This window comes from Rhea americana, unplaced genomic scaffold (genome assembly GCF_003343005.1).
Source record: "Rhea americana isolate MKP2758 unplaced genomic scaffold, rheAme1 scaffold_17, whole genome shotgun sequence".
NCBI classification, from domain to species: Eukaryota; Metazoa; Chordata; class Aves; order Rheiformes; family Rheidae; genus Rhea; species Rhea americana.
The window spans coordinates 5930642-5944496 of record NW_028185816.1 but is presented as its reverse complement, the minus strand read 5'-3'; the positions used below and the strand labels follow the sequence as shown (position 1 = coordinate 5944496).

General features: G+C 37.4%; 1 protein-coding gene across 3 annotated transcripts in view; it reads left to right on the top strand.

Moving 5' to 3' along the window:
- Window positions 1-13855, top strand: part of NELL1 (neural EGFL like 1) — a 281618-nt gene that overhangs the window by 115932 nt on the left and 151831 nt on the right. The gene's annotated exons all lie outside the window — the stretch shown is intronic.

Below are 13855 nucleotides of genomic sequence, written 5' to 3'. Positions count from 1 at the left end.
TTTTTTTAACTGGAACACGTTGATGTCCAGGATACCAGTAAGCTGGTAGCAGAGAACCAGAAAACTTTGGACTAGACTGTGGACTCTAGAGCTTTACTGGTATTGTAAAGTGCACTGTAGTAGATATTTGTCCAGGTACARTGGTGACATGGGTAGATATAAACTGACTAGATGGAAAAAGCTGACCTGGAGAGCTTGCTGCTTTGTGRTGGGGAGTGTGGCTTTGCTCCGTAGACTTGCCATGGAAGACCTGATGTCTTTGCCCCTTTCTCTCCTTTTGACTTACACAGACAAAACTGCTTAGAGTTATCCCCACTGGAAGGAATAGAATTATATCTGTGTTAAAGCACTACCAAGATCAGAAGCGTGTTTTCTGCAGTTTATGGCTACTTCATAAGCCCAGCAGTGAGAGACACTATTGTTTTAAGCCATAATACATGTTTCTTCATATGGTACATCAGCTTGCATTAATAGCTATTGTCAAACCAATTCCTTTATGCCTTCAAGATGTTTGGGCTTGTTATGTAGAATGCAAGGCATCAATGATCACTGTTTATTTATACGGACACTGGATAAAATGACACATTAAAGGTAGACTGTTAAATTGCAGCACTGCAAAAATATAACCATTGAGATTTGTACAAAAAAATAAGAACATTTTTCCCATCAGAGTGAGCAGTAGGAAAACTTAAAACAAAACAAAACCCTCAAAAAAGCAGGAGAGGTGATTGGGGGATGCTGTGAGTAGAGGATTTTGTGTTTCAGGGTAGTAATAAGTTGGCTATACCTAAGGGAAATGCAGCAAGGAGTATGATTCATTTTGGGCACTTCAGAAACGAGCCATTCATTTGTAGATATTTGAGAAAGCTATTATTATTCAGATATTTTATTATTTATTATATCAATAATATGGCTGATTAATAAATGATACCAGAACAAGTTAATTTTACTAACACAGAATAGACTTTAGTATATGAGTAATATTTCCCTGGATGTGCTCTTAGTATTTATCAGCCAAGTCTTAAAACTCCATGTGATTGAATAAAGATGAATGATTTTGAATTTTTATCTGCTTGTGTCAGCTCTTATCTTTTCTTACTGAAATTGTGGTATTTGATGTTCCTTAAATTATATGCCTCTGCCTAGGATGCCAGAATAGAGACTTTGGGGTTTTAAAGTGTGAATGGATGCTTGTATTCAAGCTGAACCCAGTACGCATTGGAGCATAGCTATTCCTGTATCTGTCTGGGGAATAGAGGATTGTTTTAATTCATATATATATATATATATATATATATATATATGTGTGTATACGTATGAATATGTGTGTGTGTGTACACACGCAGTTTTTAAATGGTACAGATGTCAGCCATCTCCACAGGCTTTTTGTCGATTGAAGGTTTGGCCTGTGGTCATTCTAATGCACCTCATGAGCTGAGTCTTGTCCTTGAATCGGAAAGAACGTGGTCCTTGGATAATATGTCTCCTTATATTTCTAGTCATAACAGGTTTTTGGGGAATCATCAGATTGCGAGGATTTAGTACCTAACTGGAAAACAGCAAGAAGATTTGTATACCCTAGAACTTGTGCAAATTATATGCTTATGAAATTATAATTAAAAGAACTTTACACCAGCCTTCCTGTGGTTGCGAAATCTTTAACCACTGTGTAAACTTCAAAAATAAACAAACAGTGATTTCACTATTTTTATACCATTCACTTCCTTCATGTTATCTCTAAAACTGTTTTAACTCTACTTAGAGTATATTTTGGGGCTAATTTTCCAAGGTCAAAGCAGCATATGAGATTATTCTTTCAAAATCTTTATGAAGATTCAGAAGCAGAGCTCAGAGCACCTGACAAGTTAAGGCAAATGGCACATGCAATTATATAATTTAAAATTAATAAATAGAAAGCTATTCAGAAAGGACTGTAAAAATGATAAAGCAGTTGTACAAACTGATTTATGAGGCAAGGCTGGAAGTTAAATACTTATAGTTTGGTGGAAGAGATAGAAGGAATGTTACTATCTTCAAGTATGTGCAGGAAGAAGCAGTCAGAAGGAGGCCTTTTCTTGAACTCAAGATTGTGGACTAGACAGAATATATGAGCTAGGGCTGCCAAGATAATGATAAAGTAGAACTAAAGATGGAAGTTGTGAAGACTGCTGAAAACCTGGAAGGTAAAAAGAAACTGATTGTTAGGAAGAAATTTCTATATATTCAGTTTTGCTAGATCATGGAATTGATCACATCTATTGTGTGAATTAATCATTTCACTTAGATTTGGATTGGTAAAAGCACTGCAGAAGGACAAGAAACTTCTTCACTGGAAAAAGGTGGATGAGTTTAAAATTAATTTTTGTTTTTATCTTGAATATCAATATTTTATGAGAAAGCAGCATGTGCTCTGTGTACAAATCTTGTTACTGTGCATTACTGTTATTTCCTTGTAATTTATTATACCTAGGAATATTGTTGCAGTCTAGATACTAGTCACACCTTTCCTTTGATTTAATGTAATTTCAAGTGAAATGTCTGAAAAAGGCTGGCAGTTTTATTAAATGATGTTTTATGACTGAATTATGTTTCAATACATCACTTACCTTAATGAAAAACRGTGCCTAACTAATTAAAATTGCAGTTATCAGCTATAAAAATTGCATTGTTAGTATCATCCTTTTAAGACTTAAGTAGAGCAGTGACTTAATTATTGACTTTGCTTTCCCATCTGAAATGGATTTCTTCACTGTGAAGTACTTAAATACCAAACATGGTGATACATTGGTTAGACTACTTTTTCACAAGTGAGGGGGAATAAATTTCTTAAGTTAGTATACAAAAAATAGGAGAGTTTGCTTAGAAGCACTACTTTAATTTGAAAATACAAAATCTTATTAAATAAAAAATAGATCAAAAAAAAAAAAAGAGCGTATATGTTAGGTGAGTTCAGTTTTTATTTTCTCTGACTCTAACCCTCTGCTTGGTATGCATAATTACAGCACTTTGCTATACTGAACCTACATCCAGTGTCATGTTTTGTCTGGATTACAGCTGCAGAACTTCTTTCACTAAATAGTTTGGCCATGGCTTTGTGAGCAGGCATTGAATATAATAAACTAAGCCCAGGAAAATGCAACAGTCACTTTTTTTTTTTTCCCTGTACAGTATCTTTCTTTCATGCACAGTGTTGTCTGTGTTTTTCTATATTCTACGTTTTATCCCACTAATCAGAGGCACAACTGTATGTCCCAGGTAGGTAAGTAAAACTTAAAAATCTTATATGCAAATGCCAGGGCAGCTGGTAGTTAAAAGCTGATAAAGTTATTTAAACCTAATCACTGTGTTTATGTAGAACATGAGACAAGAATGTGTTTCAGGTTCTCCATAGGGATATTTAGGATCTAGGAGAGGGAAAACAAAACTATAAGAGACAAGGTTGAGTTRTGTGAGAAACCAGAGGTAAGGGAATCATTCATTATGAAAAGATGCTAAGGATGAAACAGAATCTTCATGTAGGAAGAAGTGAAATAAAGCCGATACACTTGCAGAGGAAATATACTACAAACTACAGGACAGAAGATAAACTATAGCTATGTAGAATATGGGAACCTGGAAGAGGAGATGGATATATGGACTTAAGTATAAAACTAGTGCTAAGTGCTTGCATATGTAGGATAATCCAAATTCAGTGTCTGGATCAGTATATTCAGCTAGGAAGAAAAAAGGTGAAAGGGTTATTTGCAGCCTTTTATTTTCATTTACACTCAATTATTTTCATACGAGTTTGTCTGAAATTTCGTGTCTTTTCTACAGAAAGTCACGTCACTTAAGTGTCCATGATATTGCTTCTGAAGTTGTTCTCTCTCTGCACTTTCACAGCGGAACGAGCCATTATAATTATGGTTTTAAGGAGGAGAAACATCCTTGGATCATGATACAAAGGCTTCGATCACTGTAGAAATGGAATGTTTCACACTCATCTCCTCTCTGTTGTGCAGCCATCTGGGTCTTGTCTCACAGTGCACCACGGGTAGCTTTAGTCTGTTCTCTTTGTGCCCTAACTCCTGTGTACTCCTTGGTCTTGTTATCCTGATGTCTGGACTCCTGTTCACCTCCATCTCCAGCCTTAAGTTTTCTTACTTTTTTCTTTTTTTGTCTTTCTAAACATTAAGATAAATTTTCTTTCTCTGTTACCATTGTTATTGTGAACTGATTTTTGAGAAGTTCTCTCTGCTTTTCCTCTCAGGACACAATTAAGGATGAAATAAAGARAGTGGCTTCTGCTTTCTATCCTCTTTACCCTAGTTGTAAAAGGACTGGTATTCCTGTTGTGAGTAGTAAGAGGAGATTTTTATAATCTATTTATTTGTCTTGGCCTTCATAGAGACTTTTTTATGCAGTTGTGCAGGGTTGCATGTGTGTTAGAGCATATGTTCTTTAGTCCTGTGCATGCCTTTCTGCTCAGTTTTTGGTAGATGCTTATGAATCAACCAGCTGTCAGTACATTTACCCTTTTGCCCCATCACTAAAAGCTCATTGCAGGCGTAGGTTCTACTGTAAACTAGTTGACAAGACAGGTTTTATGACAGCCCTTAGGCTGGCAATAGCCAGCCTCACAAAAACACAGGCAGCTGGGAAGCAGCCTAGACGTTCAAAGGATGCTCAGGATAGTGACACGTGAACAAAGCACAGGTGGTGGCACCGTGTATGTTAATCCAGAAGATCGCCAAGGTAAAAGGCAAGGTGATTGCTGAAAACTCTTGTGTCCGGGTCTCGTGGACCGAGTAACAATTTGCAGCAGGCAGGCCTGCTGGTAAACAAAGTGCTGCCGGTTTCAGCTAGCTCTCTTCTCCATCTTGGCAGCTACAGATTGGTATTCTCTTTTACGCGCTGATTTAGAYGTGTTGATTTTGGTGGACATAGGCTTTGTATTCCCTGAACTTTTTTCAAAAACAAAAATCAGAAAACTGCATTAAAAAACCCCAACAACTTAGAGATACTTTAAAGCAAGGGTCTTTTACTCTTGTGACTCCTATGTGAAACACCTTTACCTTGACAGGCATCCCCTTTTCTGTTTTTGGAAGTCTCTGGCTGTCTCATAGTTACGCTGTCTCTTTCATGCTTTTTGTTTTTGTTTYAATAGCTTGCTTACAACTGTTGCAGAACTGAAAATGAAATCAGGCTAGGATATTGCTTCTTAATAGAGATCATGAAAATGCTTTTTGGATATATATAGAAATCTCCACCCTCCTAGTACCAGTCTAAGCTCACACTGTTTTCATAACAGTTCTCTCCAGGGACAAAAAACATGAAGCTTTCATCAACAGCAATTTAAGAGTTACAATTTTGCCTTTACAAAAAATTTCCTGTAGCTTCAAAAATTGAGAGACAGAGCTAGCTTAGGGAACAGAGCACAGTGTTTGGAACTAGGAATTGATGGTTCAATTCTTTTATTCTTTTTTTTCTCCTTATTCAACGTGAGGCCTTTGTAGACTGCTCGCCCCTTCTGCAGTGTCTATATTTGTATATGTGTATATACACACACATTCATGCGTATATATGTACACACACTTTTAAAAATCTTTAACACATCCATGAGTTGAGAAGATTTATCAGTTTTTTCTGTTTGTTTGTTTAGTACTCTAAGTTGGTTTAAAGCCTGTTGAAGGCATCAAAGCCTACTAAAGTCTGACTTTCTCTCAGCTTCAGCAAGTGTTAGCTCAGCCTGCTGTGTGATTCTGCCACAGTGCTGCTGGACAGTCCTGTGTTTCACAGAGAATTTCCGTGGGTTTTAATGGAACTGCGTATAATTGGCAAAGGTCTGTCTTGCTTGCTCGAGGTAGAATTGGGCCTGATTTCTGATAAATTGCTCTGAATGTACATAATGGTACTGGTAATAAGATAGTAATTTGGTACCATGATTGACACTGTAATGCTGCCTCTGTTCCAGATCTCCACTCGCAAAAGTCAGGATGCTGCATACTAGAAATTAAAATCCTCTTCTGGAAGTGTCTTGGAAAGCTTACGTGCAACAAGGCTGTTTTCAGGAGAGGACGTGCCTGTTCAAGGACTTTGTTAAAACGTCAGCCAAACAACATCTGTGCTGGCAGTTAGCTTTCGCTGCCAGCGAGGGCTGGCTSCGCATCTCTTGGGTTCCTTTCTTCCTGCTTTTTCCTGCTGGCTCCTATGGGATGTATGAGTCTGTGTGAATGAATTCCTCTGCAGCTGATACTGATGAAGGAAACATGGGTAAAGACATCATTTGCTGACTCMCTGTGATCACATTGGATATAGTTATTCAGGTCCAGTGTTATTAGATATGAAATAGCAAGGATTTGAGTATCCCAGTTTCGTGTTTCTTACTGCAGCTAAACTTTGACTATGTTATCAAAGGGAGAGGTGTTAAATCACTAGCTCAGCTTCATAGCCAAAAGCAAAGCAATTAAAATAAATTTCATACTAAGCATTGAGGCAGGAATTAGGGTTGCAGGTGAAGAAAATTTTTATGATTTTCTATTGGAATTTTTTTTCCTTTTACTGTTCTCATGTTTAGCTTACCTCAGGTTATGCCTAAGGAATGCAGTGTTGATATAATCTCAATAGAAATGCCTCTTTCAGTAACTGGTGTTATAAATCACACCTGATTACCATATTCACTAGAATGAGAAACACATCTTGCATTTCTCAGTTATGGCAATTAAGGTTATGTTTATAGGGGAAAATTATTTGTAATATCTAAAATCAAGGGATTTTATTCTGTTGGTGCTTGCTTTTTATTTTGATAGATTAAATTTAAGAAGACACAAACAGTAAGACTAGATTGTGTAATAAGGACATAGAACAAAGGTGTTTAGCATGGTTTAAGGGGATGCTAAGAAAGGAACTGTGTCACAGTGATCTGTAATTTTCTTAGCTGAATGAGATATTTGGCTCTTGCCTGCTGTGGAACCTGATTAACAAGGCATATTCTGGATCCATGGAAATTAAATCAGTAAATCCTCTGTCACATTAAATCACTTGGTCTGGCTCTTGCAGCACGGAAGTGGCATGGTTCGCAACATAACAATGGTGAAGTTCGGTGTTTCTACATGGGTTTTATTTTTCAGCAAAGTTGTATAGAGGAAGACGTGATGGAAAGATGTGAGCAACGAGYGGTTTGAAAAGACCTCAAAAGCGAGCTTAGGAAAAAGCAAATTGTCCTGTGAAAGTCGTAAATAGGGAAGATGGGGCACAGTGAGTGTTTACCAACGTGCGGCAGTATATTTTTCGTTACCTGCATGCTGATTTGTGCTGTGCAAATAGTCATTGAGTGAAAAATTACTTCAGTATGAAAATGGTAAAGTATTAATGTTGTATGAATATTTGCAATTAAAATATCATGTGTCTCATTTATTATAACAATATCTATTAGAAGTGGTTATAGAATACAATACCAGTGTTTCTCCAGGGACTACAGGTATTTTTAGACACAGTAAAGACAAAAAAAAAATCACAGTTTTCATCAGCATTTAATTTTTCAGAGAGATACAGTGTCCTTCAAAATGCCACAGTAAAAGGTTGCCGTGGGCACAGGGATTCTAGATCAATTATATGGGTAGCCTTCTGCAATTTATCATTTGAAGATAGCATCTGTGTGGATTTGAAAGAGTAAGTCAGTCAATATCACAGGACACAGATAGAAGGAGACAAACTGGGTGAGAGTATTAGAGATAAAAATAGAGCAGCAAAGCAAAAATTGTGGGGGATGGTGTAAGACCAGTGCTGATGCAGCTAGGTATTTAATGTAATTGCTCTGAGTATAGGAGCAAGAGGAAATTGTTCATTTTTGGTACACTAATCCATTGTTCACTCTTAGCCATTAGTAAAATCAGATAGAAGGGATTGGAAAAGTAAGGTATTAGCTGAATGAAAATGGGTRTAATTATTTTAGTGTATCGTATTGCTCAGCTAATGTAGGCGAATGTTACAGTAAACAGCAGTGTTTCCCCCCCCCCCCCCGGCATCCACTAGAGTACCTAAGAATGTTTGGAAGGATTAAAAAGTAACAAAAAATAAGGAGGTGAATCTAATACAGAAATCTGACACTGCTTCTCCAACACATTTATTTCGTCAGTACTTACTCAGATCCAAAAGATGCTTCTTTCACAAGTAAAATCAAAGCAAGCAGGGCTTTGGGGAGTACATTTATGTAATCGGTAAACGAGAGGCAGTCTGTCTAGGCAACAGAGCTATTTTTGTAAGAATGAGGTGATCATATTCTTTTGTTTTTTAATRGGCTGTGATATATTTGGGAGCAGTWGTACAGTAACCTTTTATTTGACGTAGACTTATGTAATCGTAACTCTTAGAGCCAAGCACGAAGTAGTTAGATTTAGAATAAAATCTCATGCGTTAAGAGCCTGCAAAGAAAAATGAGTAAAAGAGTGGTACTAAATACAGAAGGAGAGTAGTCCAGATAGATTTATTATATATAATCTTCTCCTATCCATGCAGTAATTTGTTGAGGTTTCTGTCATGTGTTCTGGCCAGGGAAAAGCAGTTAACTCCCTGTGTGTCCCAAACAGGCAAATTGTCTTTGCACTGATGAGCACCATTTATATAATCGAATAGACTTTATAGGCTCTTACCATTTTTTGCTGATCTGTTTGGATTCAGTGGACGAGTATGGAGCAGATCAGAACCCTGTCATCACATTCAGGGGTTTAGCAAGGAAATAATGGAGAACAACAACTCCTAATTGCTGATTCCAAACTTTTAAGCTCTCATTTGACTAGATGCGTGCTGTGCTGACGGAATGGGATGACATTGTTGGCAACTTACAAAGTTTGGTTTGTCAAACCATCTTTGGTGGTAAGAATTTGTTCAAGATGAGCCTTTATTTATTTATTTATTTTCCTTTTTTAAGTATCTTTTCCTCAATGGCTAGGAGACTCCCCCAAAATCTCCTGCTTTAGGCAAAGGTCTATAGGATGTCTAAGGAGGAGTCTCCTTATTTTTCACCTTTTGCAGGATAGAAAGAACCAGTAGCTTTTCCTGTTTTTGCTTCTGTTCCATTTCTGATGAACTGTCAAAAAGGTTACCCTATGTTGAAGTTGAGCAACGTTTTCTTTGCTTTTCTTCATTGACATATGTCACTATGCCCTTGCAATCATCTGTCATTTTTATAAGGCTGAGCCTAGTGACTCCAGCCTCTTACCACATTCATAGGAGTTTTTATTTATTCTAGAATTAGCATTTGGAGTGAAGCTTTAAGAAAAAGTCTGCTATTTCGAAGGAAGACTAAAACATACAAATATGACTATTTTGTAACTTTGAATATGTATGGTTGAGGAATGAAAGAATATATAATGTGAACTACAGAGCATATCATTTCTTAAGAGAGACAAGAGGCAGGTTTTGGCTATTTTTAAAGGGAAGTGTGCTATGAAAGAACAACAGGCTAATACTATYGTGGGGCATACAGCCACATGGGCATATTTCTATTTACATTTTTATAAAGGAAGTGTTCAAAATTGCATCATACTTGGATTGCATGCTTTCTCTGAGTTTATTTTTCTGTAGGTCTAGCTCTTGCCTGTTAGTGTCCTTGGCAATGCAGTCAAGAGTATTGCTCTGACTATGGATGGAGACAGGCAAAGATGATAGAGCTCCCTACTGCTTCATTACGTAGCTCCATTCTCTAGTGCTAYGGTGGTAGTTTTGTATCCTGTCAGATCCCATCTGTACTCTTAACCAAGGAGAGAACAGCTTTTCTACCAACTTTGCTCCTGCAAAGTTCTGGGAACCAGCAGCTGCTGCAGGGCCAGAACCAGGTTATTTGGGATTCATTCCCTTYTAGCTGAAGATGTTTTATTAGAGTTAGAATCAGTGACATCTCACTCTTTCCTCTTCAGAGTGCTTCATACAGCTCAAGAGGACATGCAAAAGTGTTCTTTGCATTTCTCTGATTAAGAGGCTAATAGACAGTAGGTCATTTCCCTGAAATACAGAATTCTTTCTTGAGGTAGGTGGTAGTATTTCTGAATATGTTGAAGCACCTGGGTAGAACCTTTCTGCTTGCTGTGATGTCCATGTGAGGACATTGTGAATGTTTATCTGAATCCATGAATCCACTTTGCAGCGTGTCCTCGAAGTCGCTGATGTGCTTTGATCGAGTCAGAGGCTAGAGAGCAGGAGTGCTGGCACCAAGCAGCAGCCTGGGCGAATGTTCTGAACCCCCACCGGCCCCACAACTGGAAGAAGTAGCGTGCTGCTTACACAGCTCCTCATAGCCCACTTAGCGCAAGAGCCAATTAACCAGCAGCTTTGAGGAGAAGTCTTTACGCCCACTCAGGTGCACCACTGAGTAGCCCATGGTACTGCCCTGTGTTCTAAATCCAGATAGCAGTATATTTTCAAAGGATAATTGGAAAAAAAATTAAAAGGCTGAATAATCCCAGATAAAAACAATCTGGATTTCAGTTAAATTCTAAACATCAGAGCAGCTGCTATTATTTTCAGCATATACAAGAAGATTCTTGACTTGTTTTTGCCAGTTGCTTTGGCATGTTGGAGCAAATGACTGAGCCACTGCGGTTAGCCAAAACCTATTCCCCTCAAATGTTTTATTCTGCTTTTCTGTGATTATTTTTAATCTGTGTTTTCTAAGCTGCATTATCATACGTGAATTCTGACTGCATATTTTTAAAAATAACTTATTTGTAACTGTCAGAGATGTCTTATGAATAAGTTATCAACCATCCCTAAGAGCTATAGCTGCAAACATTTAAAAAATATTTATAAGACTATGAACGTTTTCTATTAATGTATTTATCAAATGATTGCAGTCATTCACCTAGGGTTAGAAAGATAGCTCTTTTCTGTTCAAAAAACCCCCAACACATTACTTGAATTTTCCTCAGTGCTGACACTCCAGTGGCAGCCTTATAACTGATTTAAATTATATTTTACAAAAAGTCCAATTTAAATAAACTGTTCCTATCCTAAGAGGTTTCAAGGATCTTAAGGACCCTCCCCCAAGCCAACCACATTGACATTTAATAATACATCTTAAATTACCAGCATAATGATGGAAAGGGCAAGGGGGAGCAGAATTACAAATTTTCAGTCTGGTTTAAAGCGGAGCAGAGTTTAATAGAAACAAAAAAGGAAAATCTTCTAACTAGAGRGGCATTACATAGCCTGGACAGGAAGCTTAAAGAGTGGGGTGCTGACTTTGGTGCCAGAATTGTGGTATAACCRTAAGATAAGATAAGATGGAGTAATGATTTGCAGACAGATGCAAGCATTAAGCAGAATGGAAAAGAAGAGCTCATCTTGTGCCTAGGCAATACTCTAAAGACTGAAGCTGAATTTCACCAGAGCAGATTTTAGGAAGCAACCACTGTCCAGAATGACTGCTATCTGCGCTGTTTACTAGCGTAGTCAAGAAAATAGGTAGCAAAGGAGCACCAAAATTGTGATTTTTGTTTGAGAATGACCAGTCACTTTCATGAGTGTGACAGGTAAAAGAATTTAAGCCCAACAGTACTGAAATAAAGAGGAGGGCTACAGCTGCACTTCCATTTTCTCTTGTCCTCTGAAATACCTTACATTAGTTTAGGTCTGCTCTGCCTGAGAAAGTCTGATTGTTCRTGTGTGACTTGCATTTGTGTGTATTTTTTATATTTAGTTGTTTATTTAATCTGATATTTATGCAGTTATAATCCCTAGAGGGGCAGTTAAATTGATAGCTGATTTGGAATATTGATATTCTTGGGCTGACGGTAAAGTAGCTATATCAGCGTGAAGTACTTTTACACTGTGCCCAGAGGAAGACGCTGCATCATTTTAACGAAGCTCTAAAAATCAAAGTGATAGTACTTTCTAATGTTACTATATTGATAGTTATTATATTGGTTACAGATTCCCTGGTGGTGCTACAGCAGTCCTAATTTATCAAGGTGTTTTTAGCTATTTATTTACTTACGATATTAAAGTTTCTTAGCCTTGTTGAAAGGGAGATTATTGTTCGSTTCGTCTGTCTTTGTTTAGTTTTGTTTTTCTGCCCTGCACTTGGCAGCAGCTCCGTTCCTCCGAGTCAGAGGAGTGGTGAGGGGTGCGTGTATTTGYGCTGCTGTCCTGCCTCGGAGGAGCTGAACTGCTATTAACATGTCCAAGCTGGTAAACATTTTTAAAGCTAGCCTAAACACTTGCAGCCGGTAATTAGTCTTTTTTTCTCACTCCTGCAAGCGGAGGAAGCTGAGCCATTGCCATCTTGCAGCGAACTGCTGACCACTGCTGTCTAATGCTTTATGGCTCCCTGAAAGCCTTTTGCTGAGGGTTGCATTCCACAATTTGAGAAGCCAACCCTGTGCTRAAGGAAGCAGGTATGGGGCATGTTAGAAGGATGTGGAAGAGCGCCTATAACGAGGAGGAAAAAAGACGAGCAGAGCTGAAGCCAAGTGAATCTGGCAGTAGAAAGGACGGAATCAGGAAAATTTGGAAGATAAGTAAAGATAATGAAGAGTGAGCTGCTAAGTCAGTGGAGCGAAAATAGTGCACATTCGTTTTTGCATAAGCATAGGGTGGCTGAAATTTTAGGACCTTTTTTATGCCTCACTGCTGTTGTGCTTCACTGTCTTAAAAACTTTACTTATATGATTCCATCAGCTTGTGAACATATCTTAAAATCTGGTTAGATTTAAATAAAAACACAGGTAGATTTTTACATAAAAAAAAAAAAAATCCAGATTATTTAAACCAGTGTTTAATGTAGCTCAAGCATTGTGTTAACTTGAATAAGGAGAGATTGGGAAAAACAAAATTCTTTTCACACCATTCCCCTCAACCACACAGAGAGAAATTGGTGTTGTTTTCTGGTAAGGAGTCCTGAATTAGAGATCAGAGCTTTGCGGAAAGCTGTCTCTGCTTTTCTATCTTTGCCTCCTTACAGCATGCTTGCAAATTATAATTAATTTTGGTAAAATGTGATTCCCCAAGCCAAAAGCAAGTAATTGGAASAGAGTTGTGAGTGGAGTAATTGATTCTGATACTTAGCAGGTTTCCAAAAATAGATCAGTTACTGGTGTTCTGGAACACTTCGTAGTTCATTTTGTTTTGTTTTGATTTGAATGTGTTATTGTCTTTTGGTAGCTAAATCATGAAGCCCCAGACAATGGGTGACAATATTGCTAATGTCCAAGTGGATTATTTTCAGATGCATGCCCATCGGTGCTCTGCATTTTCACCCCTAAAGAGTGCCTGGTTTCCAGATGGCTTACTTGTGTTATTACAGGACTAGTAGAATTAAAAATTATAGGTCCATTTCACCTTTTGGATAAATGATCATAAGTAAAGTGGTTTGTAAAGTTCATAAAGTACGTTTGCAGATGCAACCCAATGGCTAGCACACCCAGTGGCCATGTTTTTTTTTTTTTTTTTTTTTTTCCTTGCATAAGGCTGTTCTTTTATGGCCAGAGATTACTTGAATCTTTTATTTGATGTATTAATTTTTCTTGTTTGCCGCCTTCTGGATGCAGCCATTATTTAACTTTGTCTGTGCTTTCTTTGTCTTTACTTTCTTTGTCTTTCCTTCTCTTGTCCAGAGTGTGCATTGGCAAATGTCTGTCTTGTATTTGGTAGTTTGTTGAGCCCATTACATTAAATACAATTAATAAAAAGCATTTACACTCAGTTAATTAGATTTTTTCAATAGAAATAACATTCTTTTCCCTTTGGATGCCCTGTTTTCCCTCAAATCTTGATATAGATGTCAGAGAGAGGCAATACCATTGCATATAAAAGTATAACACATAATTTGTATTTTCTTTTCCATATCTTCTCTCTTTTTTTTTTTTTTTTTTTTTTTTTT